The sequence below is a fragment of the Sminthopsis crassicaudata genome, chromosome 4, assembly GCF_048593235.1.
Source record: "Sminthopsis crassicaudata isolate SCR6 chromosome 4, ASM4859323v1, whole genome shotgun sequence".
NCBI classification, from domain to species: domain Eukaryota; kingdom Metazoa; phylum Chordata; class Mammalia; order Dasyuromorphia; family Dasyuridae; genus Sminthopsis; species Sminthopsis crassicaudata.
In genome coordinates this window covers 230,585,196-230,613,145 of record NC_133620.1, presented here as the reverse complement: position 1 = coordinate 230,613,145, position 27,950 = coordinate 230,585,196, and the positions used below count along the sequence as shown (strand labels likewise).

Genomic DNA, 27,950 nt, shown 5'->3' with positions numbered 1-27,950 from the left:
TTCCTGGAATATACTCCCTTTTAACTTCTGCCTCGTGGAATCCATTATTTCTTTCAAGATGCAGCTCAAGGGGACTACTTTCTTATTGAAGACTTTTCTGATTTCTCCAACTACTTCCCAAATACTCTGCATATTTAATTACTTTATATTTAGCTATAACAGCTTAAATTCATATAATATTTTAAGGTTCAAAAAGAAATTGGTAAATATCATCTCATTTAATTTCCACAATAATCCTGAGAGATAGGTAGTATTATTATTAGTCCCATTTTTGAAGAGGGGAAACTGAAGCAGACAGATATTAAGTAGCTGATAAGGCAATGAAGCAAATAAGTATCTGATACAGAATTTGAACTCCGGTCTTCTTAACCTTGAGTCTGGTGCTTTATATAATGTGTCACCTAAAAGCCTCCACTTTTATATGTTCTTTTTTCTTCCTTATTGAAATGTAAACTCTCCTTCCTTAGAGGATTGTTGATTGTTTCATTTACTGAATTTGTATAACCAGTATAGTGCATGGCATATAAGTATTTAATAAACACTTGGATGAGTAGTTGCTAGCTTGAACTATATGGGATTTAAGAATTCATCTAGCCCAAACCCTTCAAGCAACTCATCACATGTCAGAGGCAAGATTTGAAGCCTGGTCTACTCATGAGATAGTGCATATACCATAATATTCATCATCTAGGTACTTATTTACCACTAAAAATGGATTCCATGGAAATATATTTTATTTAATTCCATAATGTAATCATCAGGCTAAAAATTAAGTAATATTGGAAATATAGGCAAAGAGATAAAATACCTTTCTTGTAGCTGGCAAAGGTAAAAAGTTAAGATTTTGGAATAAGAATTCATTTTTGGTAAGAAAAAAAATTAATTGAGAAAATTGGAAAGTAGTAATATGGCTGAAACTGGGCATGGACCAATATCCTATACCATTTGCCAAGATAAGGTCAAAATAAATTTATGGTTTAGATATAGAGACTTTACCAAAAAAAAAAACAAAAAACAGAAGACCATGGAACATACTACTTGTTGAACTTATAAATTATTTTAAGGAGCAATATGGAATTATTGCCATTGAATTTTTAAAATACTTATACCCTTTGACTTATTTCACAAATTTATGCAACTTGCTTCATTCTGTTTTGTTAAAATTTTCCATGGAAATCTTCATACCTATAATATCATCCTTTTTTTTTTTTTTTTTTTTTTTTTTTTTTTTTTTTTTTGTCATTTAGTGCTCTACACAGAACTTTTATGACTTATAACTTCCTAAGGTGTAACACCAATTCCATATTATCCCATCCATTAGAATTAAGTTCCTTGTGAGCAGGGACTATCTTCATCACTTAACCCCAGACTATAGAACAGTTTTTGGCATGTTTGGTAATTTTTCAGTCATATCTTACTCTTCATGAATTTATTTGGGATTTTCTTGGCAAACATACTGCAGAGGTTTGCCATTTCTTTAGCTTATTTTCCATGAAGTGGTGCAAGATACAGTGCCCAGGGTCAAGGAGTTAGTAAGGGTCTGAGACTAGCTTTTAACTCAGAAAAATAAGACTTCCTGACTCCAGATTATTTTGTTTAATGCTTTGCAAGGAATTGTTAGCTGAAGCATGTCATTGTCATTTAAAACAGAGACCCAGAAAAGTAAAGTGACTAAATAGGCAAGATCCAAAAGGAAATCTTCTGCTATCAAAGTCAGTTGTTTCTTATTATGTTAGTCATTTCCTGGAACACTTCAGTTACTCAAATTCAATAGGCTCAGAGAGGCTCAGATGTGATACACTCATTTTCATTTGGAAATTACATTTGTATTTTACTAATTTAAATAAAAATGTACCACTGAGAATATAAATGTTCAAATAGAATAGTGAATGCTAAATTAAAGTCAGATCTTTCTTCAAATTCCACCCCTAACTCTACTCTTAAGTCTTAATTTTCTCAGTTATAAAGTAGGATAATGATATCTGTATTGTATACCTTACATGGTTACTGGAAGTACATCCTACAAATGTAGAACAATATTATCATAAATGTTAGTCAAGTAATTATTGAACTAAATCCCAATGTCATGTGATTAAAAGAAAGCCACAGAATTTTAAAGTTCATGCATTCTAAGTGTCATAGAGAATTAGATAAAAAATTGAATTTTATTCTTTTTTGGTTACATTTTAAGTTCTTGAATTATCTCTCTCCTTGTTTCCCTTCCTCCCCATCATGCACTATAGAAGATAATCTTTTCACACACATTTACTAAAGCCATACTATCTTATCAGTTCTTTCATTAGAGGTAAATAGCATCATCATGAATCCTTTGTAGCTGATTTAAACATTTATAATATTCAGAATAAATTAGTCATTCACAGTTATTTTTCAAATAATATTATTTTTTACTGTTCTTTTGGTTCTTCTCAGTCAAGTCTTCATTATTTCAAGTATCTTTTTACATCGTTTTAAAATCAACCTGCTCATCATTTCTTACAACACAGTAGTATTCAATAATGATTATATACCACAACTAGTTCAGCCATTCCTCAATTGGCAGGCATGAACACAATTTCCAGTTTTTCATCACCACAAAACAAGCTACTATAAATATTTTAGAACCTATAGTATCTTTGTTGTTTTTTGCCAAACATCTTTGGAAACAAACCTAATAGTAGTATTGCTGGGTCAAAGAGTATAAACAATTTAATAACTCATTCAGCATGCTTCCAGATTACTTTCCAAAATGGTTAGATCAGTTCACAGTTCCACAAATAGTGTTTTATTGTCTCAACTTTTTCACTTCCCCTCCATTATTTGTCATTTCCCCTTTTCTATCATTTTCACCAATCTGATAGCTGTGAAATGATTTCTTAAATTTTTAATGTCTACTGCTCAAATCAATAACAATTTAGAGCATGTTCCAATATAATCATGTATTTCTTAGATTTCATCATAAAAAAAATTTCTTGTTCATAGCTTCAACCATTTATAATTTGGAGAATGGCTCATATTCTTATAAATTTGACAAAGTTCTATATGTATTTGAGATATGAGAATTTTATCTGAGAAATTGTCTATGATTTCCCCCAAAGTTTCTGCTTTCTTCTAATCTTGCTAGATTGATTTTATTTGGTAAAATCTTTTTAATTTAAAATAAGTAAAATTATCCATTTTATATTCCACAATTCTTTTTCTCTCATTTATGTATAAATTCTTCCTCTATCCAAAAGTCTGATAGGTATTATATCCCAAGCTTTAAATATACTGCTTTACATCTGTAACCCATATTAGATTGCTTCTGTCTTGAGGAGGGGAAAGGTAAGAAAGGGAGGGAGAAAAAATAGTAAAGTCTTTTTTTTTTTTAAATGAGTATTGTAAACTATGTATTTATATGTATTTGGAAAAGTAAAATATATTAAGAAAACAAATAAATAAAATGCTTTAAGTTTTTCTAAGTGTTTTATAAATATCTCATTTTATTCTCACAACAATCCAGGAAGGTAGGTACTATTATGATGTCCAATGTAGAGGCAGACAGAAATTAAATGATTTTCCCAAAATCACACAGCTAGTAAATGTGTTCTGACTGAATCTGAACTCAGGCCTTCTTGACAGTAGAAAAAAAATACTGACTCTGGAATTGGAAAACCTTTGCTCACATTTTCCATCTTATATATACCAGTTTCATAACTTTGGACAAATTATTTCATTTCTTTGAGTCTCCTTGCATCTTAATTTCCTAAAATTTCCTAAAAGAAAAAAAAAAATCTAAAAAAATTTTCCTAAAATATCCTTTAAAAAATCAGAGTGTTGGACTAGATGGTCTTTCATTTCCTCTTCAATTCTAGATTATAATCCTATTAGATAAAACTTGACCTAGTTGTTAGTCCTGAATTTTTGCTTCCTAGAAACTTGATCCTCATGTTTAAATGATAACAGAATTCTGGAGAGCTGACATGTTAACTCAATTATGCCACTCAACAGAATGAATTTAGGTGAAAATTGAGAGTACTCTACCTTGAGTGCAAGCTAACTTGAAGGCATATCACATACTCCTTTAGAAGTCATTGGGAAAGAATAAATATAAAATGTATTCGAAAGAAATCTGGGCTGAAAATGGCTTCTATCCCATCTCTGGCATGAACTCAGCATGGAGCAGATGCTATGGAAAGATGCTATGATATGGAAAGATCATGACCTCTGACACCTAAGAATACAGCTTCAAATCCCACCTTTGATGTCTGATCTGAGTCACTTTCTCGAAAATTCAATTCACCTCAGTTTTCTTATATGTAAAATATAGGGATTAGGTTAAGTAACCTTTGCTTTACTCTAAGTAGCCATTTCTACTCTAATGCTCTTGTGCACTATAGTATTCTTTAAAATGCTCATCAAGGGCATTAGATTTTTTTTAAATAATTAAATTAAAATTTATTAAACCTTTATTAAACATTTACAACATACTAGGCACTGTATCTAGGAAGATACCCAAAAAAAAGCCAAAAATTACTTCCTGTCCTCAAGGAGTTCACAATCTACTTTTAGAAACCAACAGACAAATATTTACAGACTCTATAAATGAGAAAAAAAAAAAAAGGCAAATAAGAATATAAACATAAATTCCAAATTCTCTTAGGAAAATATTAAACCATTTCTCCATTGTGCCTGAAACAATCTGACTTAAATGATAATATTATTTAATAGCAAAGCATTCTTCATTTGTTACTGAAATCTAGCCAATCTGGATAAATATCCTTCCAACTTCATAAATGTAGAAACTGAACATCATGCTACAAATGAGAGTTGCCTCAAATAGAGCAGCAACAAATCCACACCAAAATGTTTATCTTTCGGTTGTGGAGTCACCAGTCATATGAAGTACACTGGATATTTTCAAAGTCTTAACTCAAAAGTGAAATAACAATCTTCTAGCCCAAAAAATGATACATGACTTTTTCAGCACAGCCCAGTTTAACAGAAGGACAATTCCAAAGTCAGTGTGACAATAGAAAGTTTGACTAGCAATTCTTCGTTGTTGTCACAAAGCATTCAAAAGGAGATTAAAAGCATTTAAAAAAATGATTCTAACTTCTTTCCATCTCCTGTCTCTCATTCCAAGATCCAAGAACATGAATATTGTGGGCTAGTTCAGAAGACCACATACATTACAATGTACTATTCCATCTGTATTTTAAAATATGATTTTCAATGTCATAAGACAATGGAGTAGACATTTAGGACCAGCATGCATAATTATATGTTAGGTTTTGTGGTTTTTTGGTAACATTTTATAATTTTCAAAGAGAGTAAGGGTGAGAGCATAGGGAGGGGAGGACGATGTGAGTGATGTAGACACCAGATGATGGTAGGCACCAAAAGTTGGGGTTTGGTCATGTAAAGAATTCACAATAGCTAATCTCTTTGGCAAAATGTCAATTTATTTAGGGAAGAAGTAACAGACAAAATGAAAGGATACAATAAATATGGGGAATGGTATGAAATATCACTATGAAATAGAGTGGAAGAGCATATGAAAGACAAGTTCCTCAGTGGAATTCACAATTATCCAGTGGAAAGGGAGTACTTCATGAAGTTAGGGCATGCTCTTAGCTGACAGGCTAAATCCTGAAAGGGACTTAGCATCATAAAAGAGTTAGTTAGTGGTAAAGAGAAGTGGGCTTTGGAAGCATAATGGAGAAGAGATACCATGTGGCATGGGAAAAGGGGAAGGAGAAAGCCACCATGAGGCAGAGTACCACAGTGGACTGACCCAAAGGAAGGCAACAGCTATGGTATGACTCACAAATAGATTTTATAGTGAAAATTTAACTTCAGGGACATAAACTGAACTTCTAACAGGGCATGGCAAAGTGAGAGTGCTGGAGACTTCTACAGAGTGTGGATCTCAGGGATTTGACCATAACTTGGATTTCAGATTGAATGACCTCCTTAGAGGGTAGTACCATGGAGTTAAATTGATTTCTATCAGTACCTTCTCCCTGCTTTCCTTAGGGATTAATTTTATCAATTCCTCTGCTAACCACATCTAATGCTGAAGATCTCATCAAAGGACATATTTGATTTGTTCTTTCAAAAGCAACAAAATGCTTGGGATTTGGTTAGAATGATATTTTAGAGGATTGGAAGATAGACTGGATTTGCCAGAAAGACTGAATGCACTCCTAATTCTATGTGAATAGGCATGTGAATATCAGAGTAGTTCAAACTGTAACAGTTAAACAAATTAGTAAAGGATAAAAATATTTCAAGTAGGCAATATGATGACAAAAAAAAAAATTAAGGTCTTGTTTTAATTTTAAAGAAAGTTGATGTGTGTATGTATGTGTTCACATGTAATTTGAGGTGCTTGGGACAATGAACTGTGGAATAAATATGAAAGTTTAAATCATCTTGTAAAGGATGAAAAGTGAGATCATTTTTATGTGAATAATTTGATGAATAATTTGATTAAAGGTACAAGGAAATAACTTTCCCTTATTAAAAATTGACAAAAAATGTTGGCATGAAGAAACACTATTTTCAAAGATATAGAATGTGATGGAGAACTATTCTGAGAACTGATTAATGACTGGAGCTAAAGGGCATTAAAATTTCTTAGCTCATACCCATGTCACTGTTTTAAGACTTGAGGGTATTTTTTTTAAATGAAAAATTATATATCTGTTTGGAAACTAAAGGAAGATTAAAAAAGGATGATTGATTTCACAGGGGAAATATGATGAGTAATTACTTCGTAAGTGAAAGGTAAGTCACTGAGTACAAGGAATCCAATTTAATCCATAGAAAACAGGCTAAAATCAGGAGTCTGAGGCTGCATATGTGCTTAAAAAATTGAAAAACCTAGTAGGAATAAAAGACTCATCTGGGGTTTGTGTAACTCTTTGAATAAAACAGCAATAGGAGCAGTCATCTGACAAGAAAGCTTTCACTGTATTTCTTCTTGGCTGAATAAATCTTTTAGCTCATTGAAAGATAGCTTCAGTTCCAAACTATTACTCTTTAGTACCTAGAAATTCAAAGAGGTAAAACTATCAGAAGTACCTGTGGCTTTTAGTTTTCTCTGTGATTTGAGGGAGAAAAGCAAGAAAAAGAAAGACAGGTTTTACAGCTATTTTGCAATATAAGAATTGGATAACACAGGATTCTGGCTAATAAAGAGTTAGTTTGGCTGATATGCCTTGCCCAGAGAGTCAAATGTTTCATTGTTTGCTTTGAAATTTCTGGATGACACAGAATTCTGGAAAGAGGATAAATGGTTGGGCTGATTTGAAAGGCCTAGAGAGATCCACCCATATGAGTTTCAGCTCTCTGGTTTAACAGTTACTGCTACCAATTCAGAATTGTAAGCCATTTCCAGTTTTTTTTGTTAATAATAATTAAAATTTGAAAGAGCTTGTGAATGCTTTGTAAATTCAAGAAAAGATGAAAAGAGAATTTGCTTGCCTAGAAAGTATTGAATAGGGAAGATGTAGTCACCTATAACTGGTTTATCCCTCTGAGTCTAAAAGAATTTGAAAATAGTTGAATGGTAATAGACCTCCTCTTAAAACCATAGGTCCAAGTATCAGTGTTTGTTCCCACCAAACTCTACATGAAGTTCTCAAAATGCCAGAATTTCTTTTTTTTTTTTTCCTTTCCTCATCTCCTTTCCTTTTTTTTTCCCCTTTTGCTTTTATTTTTAAAAATTATTATTTTTTAAAACATTGCCATGATTTCTAAAAATGTCATCTTTCCCATTCCCTCTTTCAAAGAAAATCTCTTTTAACTGAGAAAAACAGCTAAAACTCCTGACTCCATCGGACAATACGTATAAAATATTTGTCTGATCAGTCTCTTGGTTCTCTGAAGGAGAAAATCATGCTTTATGCATGGCTACAAAATCCTCAGCATAGTTATTGGACTTTCATTTATAATTCACCTTCATTTTAATGATTTTTTTAAAAACATGAGACTGTTGTAGTTATTGCATGTATTTTGTTCTGTTTATTTTACTGTGCATAGTAGGATCATAAATTTGGAACGTCAAATGAACTTAAGGGTAACTTAGGCCCACTAATTGCCTTTGTAGATGAGAAAACTGAGATTAGAGAAGCTAAATGTCTTTTACAACATTATACAGATACTAATGGCTTTAAACTTTCTATATGTGCATGTGTGTATATATTTATATGTGCATGTGTTTATATATGTATGCATATATGTGTGTGTATATCTATATATATTCACATATATATATATATGAAAAATTGTGTCTCCTTTAACCTTTGAAGGGGGATCCTGAAACTGTCCCTTTTAATGTGTAAAAGAAGGGTGATTCAGTGTCTCAAGCTCTCCCCTAGGAAAAGCAGTATTTCCCAGACAACACCCAGTGAAGTGATCTTATTCATTTGGAGATCTTGGCTTGACAATATTATTGAGTAACTCAAACTCCCAAGATAAGTAATCAATCTCTTTTCAACTGGAGATCTAGGCTGGAGACATTGTCAACAATTGAGTGAATCTCATTCAATTTTGATTGGAAGCCCAAGCCTCAGATGTCTAATAAAAAAATAAATAAATAAATAAACAAACAAACAAAAAAACAAAAACAAAAAACAAAAAAACAAACAAAAAAACTCTGAACCTCCATTTTTTGCAGAAGACGTAAACAGGATTATGCTTGCCAAGGAAGCTCTCTTCTTGGCAAGCTGCCCTGCCAGGACTTTTGGCCACTGGAAAAGATATTGTCTTCTCAGTATTAACTTTTGTTATCTTCCTCACAGGACCTTTTTTGCCCACTGAGAAGTCTGTCTTCTTAGCAGGCTGGTTTCTCAGTGCCAATAAATTCCTTTTGTCCACACAGATTTTTGTGAATTCTTTTCACATAGGACTTGCACCTCTGACCAGAGGGGATTTTCCACCCCGATTCTTGCACCTCTTCATTACCACTAACCTCACTTCAACACCTCAACATATGTAGACAGACACATATGGCAAAACTTCACCAATTAAAGAAAGTAATTGAATATTCAAAGAACTCAGAGATGAGCAGGGCATTTATTACATGCCATACATGTTTGAATTGCAATGCACTACAAAAAAAAATGCTATTTCCAGTAAATAGAGTTATAAAAGTCATATATATGGGGATGGAGAAGTTTTTCTTTGTTTTTGTTTTGTTCTTGCTTTTGTTTTTTATTTGTCAAGATAAAACTAAAACTAGTGTTTTGAGAAATATTAGGAAAGTAAAGCATCACTATATTCTATAATATCAAAGGCAAAAGGTATAAGCAAAATTAATAGACATAATTATAGATACAAATCATGGAAATAATTGTGAATTTTGTGTGTGCTTCCATCAAATTCAGGTAACAGCTTCTCCTCGCAACTCATTTATATTTGCAGGGTGAGTATTAAGCATATAGTTAACTAAAATTCTCACCAGTGTTCAGAGAATAAAAAAATAAACAAACAAACAAAAAGATGGGGAGATGTTGGAATCAGCCTTTTCATATAAAAATATATTATAAAATAGTATTAAAGCATTTGGAAATATTTTAACAACATGAAAATAAAGTAATACAACAGACTAGATAAATAGAGTCAGAGATAATTCAAAGTTATGTATAAACTCAAGAAGATAAATTGCCATGGGAGGACACTTATTTTAATAAGAACTTTGGAGAAAATTGGAAAGCAATTTTCTTGAAGATTTACAATCCTTAGATTATTCTTTATTCTTCAAGTTCAATAATCTAATTTTTGTAGAGTTCTTGTGTAGTCTTCCAAGCTTGCTGATTTTTTCTATTAATTTTCCTTCTGCCTAGAGATCTCTTTCTATCTCTGTCTCTGTCTGTCTGTCTGTCTCTGTCTCTGTTTCTGTCTCTGTCTCTCTCTCTCTTAGCCTGTCTCTGTCTCTGTCTGCCTCTATCTCTCTGTCTCTCTCTCCTCCCCACCACCTTTCTCCCCCTCCCCTCTTTCAATTTCATGTTTGTCATTCTTTTTTCCACTGAGAATAAACTAGTTTGGAAAGTATTTTTGTCTTTTGCACTAACTTGAATACTCTCTTATTAAACTTGTTGATTTTTTTTTCTCTTAGACATGTTTTTTTCCTTATTTCTTTGACATTTCATTTAATTTTTATTGTCCTTTTGAATTATTCTGTTATATTCTGGAGAATTGTTCTATTCTCTTATAAAATGTTTATAAAATAATATCTTCAGATTCCTCAGGTGATTTTTCACTCATTTTCTTAGAAAATTATTTAATGGGGGCTAGCTAGTGGCACAGTGGATAGAGCACCAGCCCTGAATTCAGGAGGACGTGAGTTCAAATCTGGTCTCAGACACTTAACATTTCCTAACTGTGTGACCCTGGGCAAGTCACTTAATCCTAGCCTAAAAAAAAAAAAAAAAAAAAAAATTATTTAAAGTTTAAAAAAAAAAAAAAAGAATCCTGGATTCCAAGTCAGAGAACCAGAGTTCATATTAGAGCTACTATTTCCTACTTTTGTGATTCTGAGCAAACCATTGGTATTCAGTGCTCTCATCTATAAAATAATAACATTTCTCTTTCAGCCAAAACTTTATTATCCTAGGATCTTTTCCTGTGAAGTAATCATTTATCAATATTTTCTTCTTTGATTAATTGTTAATTTCTTGAAACTATATCCACTTGTATGAAAGAGTGTTCTAAATCACTACTGATCAGAGAAATGCAAATTAAGATAACTCTGAGATACCACTACACACCTGTCAGATTGGCTAAGATGACAGGAACAAATAATGATGAATGTTGGAGGGGATGTGGGAAAACTGGGACACTAATGCATTGTTGGTGGAGTTAAGAAAGAATCCAGCCATTCTGGAGAGCAATTTGGAACTATGCCCAAAAAGTTAGCAAACTGTGCAAACCCTTTAATCCAGCAGTGCTACTATTGGACTTATATATTCCAGAGAAATACTTAAGAGGGGAAAGGGACCTGTATGTGCCAAAATGTTTGTGGAAGCACTTTTTGTAGTGGCTAGAAACTGGAAAATGAGTGGATGTCCATCAATTGGAGAATGGTTGAGTAAATTATGGCATATGAATGTTATGGAATATTATTGCTCTGTAAGAAATGACCAGCAGGATGAATACAAAGAGGTTTGGAGAGACTTACATGAACTGATGCTGAGTGAAATGAGCAGAACCAGGAGATCGTTATACACTTCAACAACGATACTGTATGAAGACATATTCTGAGTGAAGTGGATATCTTCAACTAAAGAAGGTCCAATTCGCTTCCAGTTGATCAATGATGGACAGAAACAACTACACCCAGAGAAGGAACACTGGGAATTGAATGTAAACTGTTAGCACTACTGTATATCTACCCAGGTTACTTATACCTTCGGAATCCAATTCTTAACATGCAACAAGAAAATTAGATTTACATGCATATATTGTATCTAGGTTATACTGTAACACATGTGATATGTATGGGATTGCCTGTCATCTAGGGAAGGGAGTAGAGGGAGGGAGGAGAAAAATTGGAAAAATGAATACAAGGGATAATGTTATTTAAAAAAAAATTACTCATGCCTATGTACTGTCAAAAATTTTTTTATAATTATAAAATTAATTTTTAAAAATTGTTAATTTCTTCCCTTTCAGTTATCTTTATCGACCACTATGATGATTTTCTGTGGTATTCTTACTCTAAATGATCTTGTGAAAAAATTATAATTAATTGTAGGTTCTAGGATTGTTATACTTCTAGTCCCTATATATCTATTCTTTATTCTCTCAAATCAATGGGTTGTATAAGACTTGAAGTTGTCAAGAAATGAAGTGGACCAGTACTCCTGGTATTCCTTTTTAGTATTTAGTATTCCTAAAGGAAGAGGCTAAAAGAGAGGTTTTTTATCTTTTGGCTATCATGGACCTCTCTGAATGTCATAATATCCTCTCAGAATAATTTTTAAATGCATAAAATAAAAGATTGAGAATTATTAAGGAAAACAATTATATTTAAGATAGTTAACTATACACTACACACACACACACACACACACACACACACACACACACACACATATATATCTTTAAAGTTCATGAATCCCAGCTTAATAACCCCTGCTCTTATAAAATGTCAGAAACACAATAAAATACTTAATAAAGTATAATTCATTTAATGAGAAAGTCACTGAAATTTGGTATAGCCTCCAAATTTCACAATCTAATTCTTCTAGTTTCCTTTTCCTATAGTTACCTAGTTTCTTTTATTCCTTGGTTAAAATTGTGTGATAGTAAGATTCAAAATCAGTATTTACAAAAGCATATAGGGATGGGACACTGCTGAGGGGAAACTCCAAGAAACTTTTCTGATTGAGTTTCTTATTTATCTTTCTCTCAGTCTGCATTTGGAGTACCTGTTTTCCCTTATATGTATTTAAATTTTGGAAATGTCACAGCATCTGGGGATTCCTCAATACAATCTTCTCTTTATGCTTCATACTCCTTTATAGCTATTTACTTCTCTCCCTCTCAAGTCTCAAGACTGGTGAGATTCTTGGTCGTCCGACTACTCTGGTAAAGGCTATCTCCAGAAAAATTGTAAAGACAACAATTATAGGGACCAAAGCCTCAAACCAAAGCTATCATAAGAGATATATGGCCATTCATCTCTTATGGCCTCTGGGATACTTCACTTGGAGTTCCCTTGTTCACTCATTGGTAAAGAGCCAATGAAAAGGCCTTCTGTTATTTTTCTTATAAGAATTATTTTAGAGTAAGCTCTTTCAATGTGCCTTTTATTGTAATTGCTGTTTGTCTTGTATTTATGGTGCTTTTCTTGTTTAACTGAAGTGATTAGAGAAGAATTGGACCTTAGTTTATGATGCACTCAAGATTCTCAAATTCCTTTTTGTCCATATTCTGGACAATTTCTCTATGCTAATCCTTGCAAGATAGTTTTCATTCTCAAAAAAAATTAGGGAAATGGAAAAAAATTCAATAGGGCAAAATAATTCATTTAAAAATGAAATTGGGCATTTACAAAAAGAACTAAAAACTGTGAATGAAGAAAATAACTCCTTAAAAGTCAGGATGGAACAAATAGAAATGAATGATTCATTGAGAACCCAAGAATCAGTCAAAGAAAACAAAAAAAATTAAAAGCTGGAGAATAACGTCAAATACTTACTGGGAAAATCTATAGACCTGGAAAATAGATCTAGGAGAGATAATCTGCGGATCATTGGACTTCCTGAAAACTATGACCAAAAAAAGAGCCTAGATTCTATTTTACAGGAAATTATCAAAGAGAACTGTCCAGAGAAAATAGAAACAGAGGGGAAAGTAGATGTGGAAAGAATTCATCAAACTCCTTCTGAAATAGACCCTAAAAAAAGAACACCACGGAATATTGTGGCTAAGCTGCAGAATTACCACACAAAGGAGAAAATCCTGCAAGCAGCTAAAAAAAAAACAATTTAAATACCAAGGTGCCACAATAAGGGTCACACAAGATCTGGCTGCCTCCACCTTAAAAGATAGAAGGGCCTGATATTCCGAAAGGCAAAAGATCAAGGATTGCAACCAAGAATAAACTATCCAGCTAAGTTTAGCATCTTTTTCCATGGAAGAAGATGGTCATTCAATGAAATGGAGGAATTCCATATGTTTCTAAGAAAAAAACCAGACTTAAACAAAAAATTTGATCTACATCCACAAGACTGAAGAGAAACAGAAAAAGGTACACAGAACCCTTGAGAACTGTAACTCTGTTGTGGGAATATAGAAAGTACGCATGAATAATTTGATTTTACTGATATAAAAGAAAAGAAAAGGAGGGGGTGTAGTAAAGGGAAGGGGGTAGTATCAGAAAAAGGGGAGGGTGTGATAAAAAGAGGGAAACTACATCCCAGGAAGAGGCATAGAAAATACACCATATCTGAGGGAATTTAGAGAGGGGGAGAATCATTGTGTAAATCTTACTCTCGTCAGAAGAGACTCAAAGAGTAAATAATTGTCATAATTGTTTTTCAGAGAATTCTCTCTCACCTCATTAAAAGGGGGGAGAGGAAAAGGGAAAAGGAAAAGGAAAATAAGGGAAAGGACGTGGAGGGAGGGGGGAGGGATACTAAAAAAAAAAAGGGAGGGCTGTGCATCACAAGGGGGGTCTATAAATTAAATATTGGGGAAGGGGTTCAGGGGGGTCAAGGGAAAAAGCATAATCTGGGGATAATATGATGGCAGGAAATACAGAATTAGTAATTTTAACTGTAAATGTGAATGGGATGAACGCTCCCATCAAATGGAGATGGATAGCAGACTGGATCAAAAATCAGAACCCTACAATATGTTGTTTACAGGAAACACACTTAAAGCAGGGAGATACATATAGAGTAAAGGTAAAAGGTTGGAGCAGAATCTATTATGCTTCAGGTAAAGCCAAAAAAGCAGGGGTAGCTATCCTTATCTCAGAACAAGCAAAAGCAGAAGTTGATCTAATTAAAAGAGATAAGGAAGGAAACTATATCCTGCTAAAAGGTAGCATAAATAATGAAGCCATATCGATACTAAACATATATGCACCAAGTGGTATAGCATCTAACTTTCTAAAGGAAAAGTTAAGAGAGTTGCAAGAAGAAATAGACAGTAAAACTATAATAGTGGGAGATCTCAACCTTGCACTCTCAGATTTAGACAAATCAAACCACAAAACAAACAAGAAAGAAATTAAAAAAGTAAATAGAACATTAGAAAAACTAGGTATGATAGACCTTTGGAGAAAACTGAATGGCAATAGAAAGGAATATACTTTCTTCTCAGCAGTTCATGGATCCTATACAAAAATTGACCATATATTAGGACATAAGGATCTCAAAATTAAATGTAGGAAGGCAGAAATAATAAATGCCTTCTTCTCAGACCACAATGCAATAAAAGTTACATTCAGTAAAAAGTTAGGGATAAATAGACCAAAAAGTAATTGGAAACTGAATAATCTCATCTTAAAGAATGACTGGGTGAAAGAGCAAATTATAGAAACAATTAATAATTTCACCCAAGATAAGGACAATGATGAGACATCATACCAAAATCTGTGAGATGCAGCTAAAGCAGTAATAAGGGGAAATTTTTTATCTTTAGAGGCTTATTTGAAGAAAATAGAGAAAGAGAAGATTAACAAATTGGGCTTGCAACTTAAAAGGCTAGAAAAAGACCAAATTAAAAACCCCCAACCAAAAATTAAACTTGAAATACAAAAATTAAAAGGAGAAATCAATAATATTGAAAGTAAAAAAACTATTGAATTAATAAACAAAACCAAGATTTGGTTTTATGAAAAATCCAATAAAATAGATAAACCTTTGGTAAATCTGATCAGAAAAAAGAAAGAGGAAAATCAAATTGTTAGTCTTACAAATGAAAAGGGGGATCTTTTCACCAATGAAGAGGAAATTAGAGAAATAATAAGGAGTTACTTTGCCCAACTTTATGCCAATAAATTTGATAACTTAAGTGAAATGGATGACTTCCTCCAAAAATATAGGCTCCTAGATTAACGGAGGAGGAAATAAATTGCTTAAATAGTCCCATTTCAGAAAAAGAAATAGAACAAACTATTAATCAACTCCCCAGGAAAAAATCCCCAGGACCAGATGGATTTACATGTGAATTCTACCAAACATTTAAAGAACAATTAGCCCCAATGCTATATAAACTGTTTGAAAAAATAGGGGATGAAGGAGTCCTACCAAACTCCTTTTATGACACAGACATGGTACTGATACCTAAACCGGGTCGATCGAAAACTGAGAAAGAAAATTATAGACCAATTTCCTTAATGAATATTGATGCTAAAATCTTAAATAAGATATTAGCAAAAAGACTTCAGAAAATCATCCCCAGGATAATACACTATGATCAAGTAGGATTTATACCAGGAATGCAGGGCTGGTTTAATATTAGGAAAACTATTAGTATAATTGACCATATTAATAATCAAATTAATAAAAACCATATGATAATCTCAATAGATGCAGAAAAAGCATTTGACAAAATCCAACATCCATTCCTACTAAAAACTCTTGAGAGTATAGGAATAAATGGATTATTCCTTAGAATAATCGGGAGCATATATTTAAGATCTTCAGTAAGCATAATATGCAATAGAAATAAACTGCAACCTTTCCCAGTAAGATCAGGAGTGAAACAAGGTTGCCCACTATCACCATTACTATTCAATATAGTACTAGAAACGCTAGCCTCAGCAATAAGAGACGAGAAAGAGATTCAAGGAATTAGAGTAGGAAATGAGGAAATCAAACTATCACTCTTTGCAGATGACATGATGGTATACTTAGAGAACCCCAAAGACTCTGCTAAAAAGCTATTAAAAATAATTCAGAATTTTAGCAAAGTGGCAGGATACACAATAAATCCACATAAATCCTCAGCATTCTTATATATCACCAACAAAATGCAACAGCAAGTGATACAAAGAGAAATTCCATTCCAAACAAATGTTGAGAGTATAAAGTATTTGGGAATCCATCTACCAAAGAATAGTCAGGAATTATATGAGAAAAATTACAAAACACTTGCCACAAAAATAAAGTCAGATTTAAATAATTGGAAAGACATTCAGTGCTCTTGGATAGGCCGAGCGAATATAATAAAGATGACAATACTCCCCAAACTAATCTATTTATTTAGTGCTATACCAATCAGACTCCCAAGATACTATTTTAATGACCTAGAAAAAATAACAACAAAATTCATATGGAAGAATAAAAGGTCGAGAATTGCAAGGGAACTAACGAAAAAACAGTCAGAGGAAGGTGTTCTAAGTCTACCTGATCTAAAGCTATAGTATATAGCAGCAGTCACCAAAACCATTTGGTACTGGCTAAGAAATAGAACGGTAGATCAGTGGAACAGATTAGATACAAAGGACAAAAAAGGGTACATCTATAGCAATCTAATATTTGACAAACCCAAAGATACCAGCATTAGGGACAAAAATTCATTATTCGGAAGAAACTGTTGGGAAAACTGGAAATTAGTATGGCAGAAATTAGATATAGATCCACACTTAACACCATATACCAAGATAAGATCAAAATGGGTCCATGATTTAGGCATAAAGAATGAGATCATAAATAGATTAGAGGAACAGAGAATAGTCTACCTCTCAGACCTGTGGAGGAGGAAGGAATTTATGACCAGAGGAGAAGTATAGATCATTATTGATCACAAAATAGAAGATTTTGATTACATCAAACTAAAAAGTTTCTGTACAAACAATATTAATGCAAACAAGATTAGAAGGGAAGTAACAAATTGGGAAAATATTTTTAAAAGGAAAGGTTCTGACAAAGGTCTCATTTCCAAAATATATAGAGAACTGACCCTGATTTATAGGAAACCAAACCATTCTCCAATTGATAAATGGTCAAGGGATATGAACAGACAATTCTCAGATGATGAAATTGAAACTATTTCCACTCATATGAAAGTGTTCCAAATCACTACTGATCAGAGAAATGCAAATTAAGACAACTCTGAGATACCACTACACACCTGTCAGAATGGCTAAGATGACAGGAACAAATAATGATGAATGTTGGAGGGGATGTGGGAAAACTGGGACACTGATACATTGTTGGTGGAGTTGTGAAAGAATCCAGCCATTCTGGAGAGCAATTTGGAACTATGCCCAAAAAGTTGTCAAACTGTGCAAACCCTTTGACCCAGCATTGCTGTTATTGGGATTATATCCCAAAGAAATACTAAAGAGTGGAAAGGGACCTGTATGTGCCAAAATGTTTTTGGCAACTCTTTTTGTTGTAGCTAGAAACTGGAAGTTGAATGGATGTCCATCAATTGGAGAATGGTTGGGTAAATTGTGGTATATGAAGGTTATGGAATATTATTGCTCTTTAAAAAATGACCAGCAGGAGGAATACAGAGAGGCTTGGAGAGACTTAAATCAACTGTTGCTGAGTGAAATGAGCAGAACCAGAAGATCACTATACACTTCAACAACAATACTGTATGAGGATGTATTCTGATGGAAGTGGAAATCTTCAACATAAAGAAGATCCAACTCACTTCCAGTTCATCAATGATGGACAGAAATAACTATACCCAGAGAAGGAACACCGTGAAGCTAATGTAAATTGTTAGCACTACTGTCTATCTACCCAGGTTACTTATACCTTCGGAAGCTAATAATTAATGTGCAACAAGAAAGTGGTATTTACACACATATATTGTATCTAGGTTATATTGTAACACATGTAAAATGTATGGGATTACCTGCCATCGGGGGGAGGGAATGGAGGGAGGGAGGGGATAATTTGGAAAAATGAATTTAAAAAAAATAATTTTTATTTACCAGATATATGCATGGGTAATTTTACAACATTGACAATTGTTAAACCTTTTGTTCTAATTTTTCCCCTCCTCCCCCCAGATGACAGGTTGACCAATACATGTTAAATATCTTAAAGTATAAAGTAAATACAAAATATGTATACATGTCTAAACAGTTGCCAAACATCAATTTAAAGACAAATAAGCAAACCATTTCTTTATTTCCTACCTGACTGCATTCTCTTGGATTTCCACATTTGTCTTGTACCTTTCCTTCTTCCCTACCCTCCTTTTTATCTTTCTTTTTTGTGTTGTCTTCCGCCTTTAGATTGTAAGTTTCTTTAGGGCAAGTAGTTTTTCTTATATTCTCATCCACAGTAGTTTAGTAGAGTGCTTGGGAAAGAGTGAGCAATTAATGTCTATTAATGGATTAATTCAATTGACTTTGTGAGCTTCAGTTTTCTGCTTTGAAGACTGGGTTTAATTATAGTCATTCTCTAAACTTCATATGTTTATTTGTTCTCTTGATGTTCAAATGATATAAAATACATAAAAGCTCTCAGTGAACTGAAAACATGATAGAAAGAAAGATATCATTATAAATTATAACATAAATATATCATAAATCTATATCTCTGTTATTGATATATACACACATGTATCCATATTATGAATCAATTAATCAGTAAACATTTCTTAAATGCCTGTTATGTGCCAGGACTGTGCTAGCAAGAAAGAATACAAACATAAAACTGGAAGAAGTCATTTGTGGTCAGAAATATTACATTTTGCTGCAATACAACATATATGTATCCAAATATACATAATATATAAAGATTAAATACAAGGCATAGACATGTAGATGGCACAGTGGATAGTTCCTGATCTGAAGTCAGGAAGATTCCTCTTCCTGAGTTCAAATTTGGCCTCAGATACTTGCTAGCTGTGTGACTCTGTGCAAGTCATTTAACCCTGTTTGTGTCTGTTTCCTTATCTATAAAATAAGCTAGAGAAAGGAATGACAAAACACATTAGTATATTTGCCAAGAAAACCACAAAAGGGATCACAAAGAGTCAGACACTACTGAAAAATGACTGAACGACAACAAAAACAAGGTAGATTTAGCAGTGGAATAAATTGGTAGCTTCAGATATGAAGAAGTTTCATTTAGGACATGTCATTTGTGTTAGGCCAGGAAGAAACAATGAATTCCAAGAGACCAAGAGTATGCATTCTAAGCATTAGGCACAACCGGTACAAAGGCTTGGAGATTGGAGGAAGGGTTGAGGAAAAAGATGAATGTTATATTGGTATAGACCATAGAATAAATAAAAGGGAGTAATCTATCATTAGCCTGGAATATTAACTTGGAACTTGATTGTAAAGATCAAAAACATAAAATTAGATTATTTCTTAAAATGAGTTACCTGAATCTTTGCTTAGTTTAAAGACATTTTTAACATGTTCCAATCAGCCAATTTAGTCATAAAGAATGCTTTTTTGTTCGAGCTCTCTCTATGAGTCATGAAATTTCTAAAAGTCTCATTCATATAAAATAAAGATTTACCCATCTTCCACAACTCTTATTCCATATACTTCATAGGACTAAAAAAGAGTGATTTCTTAATGCTGAGCTTTATTTGCATTTGGTCTTCAGAACTGATGGCAATTTTTTGAGCATAGGAGTACCATCATATATGCAGTAACTGAATTTCCACCAGTGGTTGTTCTTTTGAGCTAATACCAGATGTAATAACTTCAAATGTTATTCATTAATTCATGCATTTAATGAGCATTAATTATGCAGATCTATAGACAATGCATTATTCTAAATAATGAAGAATTATCATTGAAATATGTTTCCTAAGTTCAATGACATTGCAATCTAACAGAAAGAGGAATTATATGGTGTCTTAGATATTTTCTAAGCTAAACTCCATATTTTTAGGTGAAGAAACTGAGGAAGACCTTAAAGGCCATCTAGTCCAATCTACTTATTTTATAGATGGGGAATGAGGCCAATGTTGTAATGCCCAGGAGCAAAAGGTCAAAGAGAAAGATCCCCAAAGACTTTTAGTTGCAGTATATGAACTTCCATTTCCATTTCTTTTTAAAAATCTATTGTTATTCAGTCACATCTGACTTTTCATGATCTTATTTAATAATTTAGGTAGTGCAGTGGATAGAGCATTGGTCCAGGAGTCTGGAAGATTCTTCCTAAGTTCAATTCCAACTTCAGATATTTAGTATCTGTGTGACCTCATGGACAAGTCATTTAAGTCTATTTGTCTCAATTTCCTCCTCTATAAAATGAGCTGGAGAAAGAAATGGCAAACCACTCCACTATCTTTACCAAGAAAACCCCAATTGCATCACAAATAGTTAGACATAACTGAAACAATTGAACAACAGTGAAATGGTAATTCAGAATTTTACTGAATAAGTCAATATACTGTACTTAACCTGCATTTCCCTAGATAGGCATCTCCTGTGTGTACAGATTGCATCCAAATAAGTGAGGTAGAAAGCAAAAGACAGTTCAAGTAATAAAGTTTATTATAAATATAAAATTGGATTTGTAGTCAATTATATATATATATATATATATATATATATATATGGATTAGACTATGCATATTTGATAATATATAGTTCAATTTTCTTCTTCATTTTACTCACATAAAGCTTCAGCCTTTATTTTATAGCATTTGTTCCCTATCTTTTATATTTTGTGAAATGCAACATTCGGAAGTTCATTTAATATTAGGGAATATAGCAGGGCTAGAAGAGGTAAAGTTCTGTAAAATTCTTCGATGTCTCTCTCTCTAGAATTCAATTAAAACACTAACCAAGCAATGATTTTGCCCTATCTTCCCTTATTAAAAAATTCCTTTGCCCTTATTTTTTTCCTTGTTGTTAGCTTTCTTGTGCTAATGTACATTAGTATCATGCCATCTCTGTACTTTCCATGCCAAATGGCATGACCAAAGAAACTACTTGAGAGATGAATTATCTTTCCTAAAATACAGAAAGATAATCTGGCACCTATGGAAGATTATCTTCATTTTCCTTGTCCTTCTGTTTCAAAATGATAATTTTGGATATTTTGCTAATTGACTAATCTGAATTTTTGCTAACTTAAAAGTAATTTTGTATGAATATACCTAATTAGAAAAATAAGTCATCAAAAATGTTTTCTAACTAGGTTTATTCAGCTTATGTCATACTCAGTCATTTTTTGGTCATGTCCAACTCTTCGTGATCTTATTTGGAGTTTTCTTGGCAAATGCATTGGAGTTTTTTGCCCTTTTTCTCTCTGTAGAGGTCTGGAACTTTGGAGAAGTATACTTGAAACACTGCAAACTTATAATAAGTTGTCAATTCAGTGGAATTGATAGATGATGGTCCTTTAGTATACATATACTTAATACTTAGAATGGTGATGTAATGGTTCTTTAGTTCATACATATTCAGTATGCTGAAATGATGTAATTGTAATAAGGTATATAAGGGCTGAGGACTGGAAATGAGATATCTCATTTTTGACCATCTTCCTGGTGGCTGTCCTGCCTTCTCTACTCCTCAACTAACATCAAGACTGGGCCAGAATAAAGACTCTAGACTCTATTCCTGACTATTCTCATGATGTCTATCCTGCTGAGTTCAAGGCCCATTCAAAGGACCTCCAGAAAGCTAGCCAGAACATTACATCTCCCCAGATCATTTCAAAGATGAGGAAAATGAAGCAAATAAGTTTAAATGATTTGCCCAGAGACACAACTAGTAAGTGTCTGAAGCTAGATTTGAACTCAAAAACATCAGTTTTTCTGATTCCAGGCCTGGCACTATCCTAACTGGCTGCCCTTGTATGAGAGGGTCCTTCAAACTCTTATTCAACAACATGAAATTATATTCCTCTTTCACAATTCATATGCTATACAGTTCACAAGATGATTCCAAGGAAGAATGATTTATCCACTAAACTCTATTGTCATATTAAACCATGTCTAATTCATGGCCCCTGATTATGTACTCAAATACTTGAACTACATACAGAATTATCAAGAATACTTAGAACTTCTCTTAGTTAATTCTCCTGGAATCTTGAAATTCTCTGTGGACTGAAGGCACAGGAAGTATGTGTTGGCTTTCACATGCAGACATTTTTTCCTTTGCCAAAATCTTTTGTTCTCAAGTCATTTCCTTGAGAATTTCAAAAGATAATGGGAGAATTTTGAGACTGTGCCCCTTCAGCTGGTGTTCTAACTTTAGTATAAAACTAGAAGGTCATGAGTAGGTGGAGAGAACAGGTTAGTACTTAGCCCTCCCCCTGCCTTTCCTTGAACTTCTCACCATTTTTCTTGCATATTTAATTATATAATTAAATATCTCAAAGTGATGTGCTTTTGCCTCAACAGCATAGAGAACAAATTACCTATTACTCTTTATGCTTAACAAAGCAGAGAAGAAGATATATTTGCTTATCTTTCCATCTAATGTCAAACTAGCAAATGCTAATAGAAGTCCTTCAAACCAGAAAACTAGCCAGAGAGAAAAATTTGATTTTATTGTACATGAATAAACCTATGAGTGTATATATGTATACAAATACATACATATATATGTGTGTGTATTTGTGTATATATGCATATGTGCATAGATATATACATATAGACATTTTTTATATTTTTTAAATGTATAAAACTAGAGACAATGTGACATAGTGGATAAAATGGCTCTAAAGTCAAGGAAGTTCCAGTTAAAGTCTTGAATGTGATACATAGATAATCTCTCAGAAACCCCATACAGTTCACTAAAACTCTTAACTTATAGTTAAGATGAGTTACTGATGTTGTCTATTTGTGAAAGAATTGTCTAGGCAGATGGTCCCTATATATTTATAATCACAGATCTTCAAATTTCACCACCACTCTCATCCACTACCATTCCCCAAACATACATATAACATCTAAGAGTTTCTTTATTATTGCTTTATTACAATATCAGAAGATTAACCTGTGAAATAGATTTGGGCAGCTTGTGCAAGTAATAATGAATTAATGGATTCTTAGATTTAGAGCTAGAATGGAGCTGTGAAGCTATCTAATCTAAGTCCTTCATTTTTCACATGAGGAAACAGAGGCACAAAAAGGTTAAGTGCTTGTTCAAGATTACGGGTATTAATAACAGAAAAGCAAAGACTTCCATCCACGTCTTAAATTCCAAGTCCAAATTTTTTTTTTTTCAATGTACCTTAATACTAGGAAAATTTATCCTGCATAGCTTGCAGGACCCTCTGCCCCATGTTCTTGGAGCCTCTGCTGAAGTGGTTGGACATGACCTTATTGAGCTGGTGCCTCTCATAGATCTTGGTCATAGATCCCATGCCTGCCCTACTCCTCTTGGAGGTAGAAGCAGCCGATGTATAGAAAAATAATTCTCATTGTAAGGCACCAGTTCCCATTGTTTGGTCATCTTAATTATACCCACACATTTGGAGACTTTCAGTTTCCCTGACTTTTTCAAAAAGGTGGCTAGGACCGTGACAAACTCCTCTTGGTTCGCATCTTTCATTGTGACTTTAGGCAATGTGAAGGCTTCAAGCAGCTATCCAGGGGAAAAAGCTTATTTGATATTTGGTTTTTTTAGGCTAAAGATGCTTTCTTTACACTGACCATAATAGAAAACTGAAGCCTCTAATAAAAACCAGATGATAATTAAATATATTAACATAGTAGCTACTGTCTGGCAGTCAGATTATGATCGTGATCCCAATTCCCTCCAAAAGCAAAATAAAATGAAATAATGACATTGTGGCATAAGCAATCATAGGGAAGTAGAAATAGTGCCATTTCCCACTTGTTGAGAGAATCATATGAAGTACTGCAGGTAAAGCAATACTTTGCCAATCTGAAAGCACTATCAGCTAGTATTAAGAATTACAAAAGATTTTTACAAAGGTAAAGAAGGCTTGCTATTTGTGTCAGTGGAAAAACTATCTATACCAAAGAAATGATCAGTCTTTGAAGTGTTAATACTTATGCCTGTGTTATAATAATATCTAACATTTACATAAATCTCAGTTTAAAAATAAATCTCTTTTCCATTAGTATTATGAAGTTTTAAGACTGGAGCTGTTTAGTATCTTTATTTTGCTGGTGTGAAAACCAAGGCTAAAGGAAATGAGAAGACTTCATTAGGGTCATATGGGTAGTATATATCTGTGGCAGGTTTGGAATTCAGGTTTTTTCTAAAGGCCAGTGCTTATTAGTATACTACTCAGTTGGTATAAGAATTAAATAATTGATTTTCTTTTCTTGATGCATACAAGGGATTTGGATGGAGTTAGATATATTCTACAACTTTCTCTAGGGTCTAAAGGATATGTTGTTAATTAGCCAAGTGTTGTTTGTTTGGGGAAGTGGGGGGCCCAAATAAGGGTAGTAAGAGAACCACAATGGCTTCCCTAGAGACCCAAATCATAGCCACATAGGAATTAAATTGAAGTTGCCAGATCCTTTGAAGAATTGGGTCCAATTCAAAAAAATCAGTGGTCTTTCATAAAAGAGCTGTTTTAACAAAATCAAGGGTGGATGATAGCTTAATGAATCCCAGCCTAGGTTGGATGGAATAAGTTTGGACCTGCAGTCTTTTGGGAGTCTCTATAAACACTATTTTCTTTTCAGATCTTTCTCCTAATAAGTAAGTTAGCACATTCCTGGCATTTGGACTTGGCCTTTTCATTGTTATTTATTTTCCAATCTATTGTTGATAAGTTGTTTCATTTTCTCCCAAGATTAATTTCTGTTTAAATTATCTCAAATTTGATTGGGGCCATGCAAATTCCTCAACAATATCCCCTCTCAACAGCAGACATCTCCAATTTTGGATATCCCATCACTGGGCTGAATACACAGTTGACACTAAAAAATACTCATATTGACTTGATAATTATGGCATAATAATGACCATGTGGATAATCCTATAAAGGAAATTATCAAACCAAAGAGAAAATTAGACATAAGGATATAACAGATGGGGAATTGAATTATTTGATTCTTACTCCTAATTCTCAGAATAACAGTAGTTTTTTTTTTTGTTTGTTTTTGTTTTTTTATAATAAGTTTATTATAAATTTTGTAAGGAATAGCAAGGTGAACATAAAAGACCTGCAGTTTCAAGCAAAAAAAAAAAAAAACTAATCTAAAAGGCTTTTATACATAACCATATTTTGTAATTGTTGTTGTTTAGTCATTTTTCAGCTATGTTTGTCTGACTCTTCATGATCCCTTTCTGGATTTTCTTTTTTTTTTTAATTACATCTTTTTATTTTTAAAACATAATGGATAATTTTTCAAAAATGATCCTTGCAAAATGTTGTGTTCCAAATGATTCCCCAATCCCCTGCCCTAAATGGCAAGAAATCCAATATGTGTTAAATATGTTAAAATATAACTAAATCCAATATATGTATGCATAGTTATATAATTATCATTCTGCACTAGAAAAATCAGATCAAAAAGAGAAAAAAATTAGAAATAAAACAAAATGTAAGCATACAACCAAAAGAGTGAAAATGCTATATTGTGATCTATGTTATTTTCCACAGTCCTCTCTCTCTGGGGACAGATAGCTCTCTTCATGACAAGGTCATTGGAACTGGCTACAATCATATCATTGCTGAAAAGAACCATGTCCATCAAAATTAATCTTCATATAATCTTATTGCTGTGTATAATGATCTGGTTTTGGTTATTTTACTTAGCAACAGTTCATGTAAGTTTCTCCAAACCTCTCTGAAATCATCCTGCTGATCATTTCTCATAGAACTATAATATTATATAACATTCATATACTATAACTTATTCATTCTCCTATTGAAGGGCAGCCACTCAGTTTCCAGTTTCTTGCCAATACAAAAAGGGCTGCCACAAACATGTTTACACATTTGGGACCCTTGTCGCCTTTATGATCATTTGGGGGATATGAGCCTAGAATAAACACTGCTGGATCAAAGAGTACGCACATTTTGATAGTCTTTTGGACATAGTTACAAATTGTTCTCCAGAATGATTAGATCAGTTCATAACTCCGCCAACAATGTATTAGTGTTCCAGTTTTTCCACATCCCCTCCAACATTCATTATTATCTTTTCCTGTCATCCTAACCAATCTGGGAGATGTGTAGTAATACCTCAGGGTTCTCTTAATTTGTATTTCTCTGATAAATAGATATTTAAATCACCTTTTCATATGATTAGAAATGGTTTTAATTTCTTCATCTGAAAATTGTCTGTTCAAATCCTTTGACCATTTATCAGTTGGAGAATGGTTTGAATTCTTATATATTTAGGTCAAGTTTCTATATATTTTAGAAATGAGGCTCTTATCAGAACACTTGAATGTAAAACATGTCTCCAAGTTTATTGCTTCCCTTCTAATTTTCTCTGCATTGGTTTTGGTTGTATAAAAACCCTGTAACTTAATATAATCAAAATTATCCATCTTGTGTTCAGTAATTTACTTCAGTTCTTCTTAAGTGTCAAATTCTTTTCTTCTCCACAGATCTAAGAGGTAAACTATCTTTGGTTTTTCTAAGTTACTTATAATATCACTCTATGTCTAAATCATGAATCCATTTCAACCTTATCTTCTTATACAGTGTTAGATGTGGGTCAGTCCCTAGTTTCTGGCTTGTTAATTTTCTTTTTCTTTTTTTTTTTTTTTCAAGAGTAAATTTTTTTTTATAATATTATCCCTTGTATTCATTTTTCCAAATTATCCCTCCCGTCCCTCCACTCCCTCCCCCCGAAGACAGGCAATTCCATACATTTTACATGTGTTACAATATAACCTAGATACAATATATGTGTGTAAATACCATTTTCTTGTTGCACATTAAGTATTAGATTCCGAAGGTATAAGTAACCTGGGTAGATAGACAGTAGTGCTAACAATTTACATTCACTTCCCAGTGTTCATTCTCTGGGTGTAGTTATTTCTGTCCATCATTGATCAACTGGAAGTGAGTTGGATCTTCTTTATGTTGAAGATATCCACTTCCATCAGAATACCTCTTAATACAGCATTGAAGTGTACAGCGATCTTCTGGTTCTATTCATTTCACTCAGCATCAGTTGATGTAAGTCTCTCCAAGCCTCTCTGTATTCCTCCTGCTGGTCATTTCTTACAGAGCAATAATATTCCATAACCTTCATATACCATAATTTACCCAACCATTCTCCAATTGATGGACATCCATTCAACTTCCAGTTTCTAGCTACAACAAAAAGAGCTGCCACAAACATTTTGGCACATACAGATAGATCCCTTTCTGCTCTTTAGTATTTCTTTGGGATATAAGCCCAATAGCAGCAATGCTGGGTCAAAGGGTATGCACAGTTTGATAACTTTTTGGGCATAGTTCCAAATTGCTCTCCAGAATGGCTGGATTCTTTCACAACTCCACCAACAATGTATCAGTGTCCCAGTGTTCCCACATCCCCTCCAACATTCATCATTATTTATTCCTGTCATCTTAGCCAATCTGACAGGTGTGTAGTGGTATCTCAGAGTT

General features: G+C 33.2%; 1 long non-coding RNA gene across 1 annotated transcript in view; it reads left to right on the top strand.

The window, feature by feature from the left end:
- Positions 1–5,691: 5,691 nt before the first annotated feature.
- Positions 5,692–27,950, top strand: part of LOC141541238 (uncharacterized) — a 65,587-nt gene continuing 43,328 nt past the window's right edge. Inside the window, exon 1 of the long non-coding RNA XR_012481704.1 lies at positions 5,692–5,795. This is a non-coding gene — a long non-coding RNA (uncharacterized LOC141541238). The remainder of the gene's footprint in view (positions 5,796–27,950) is intronic.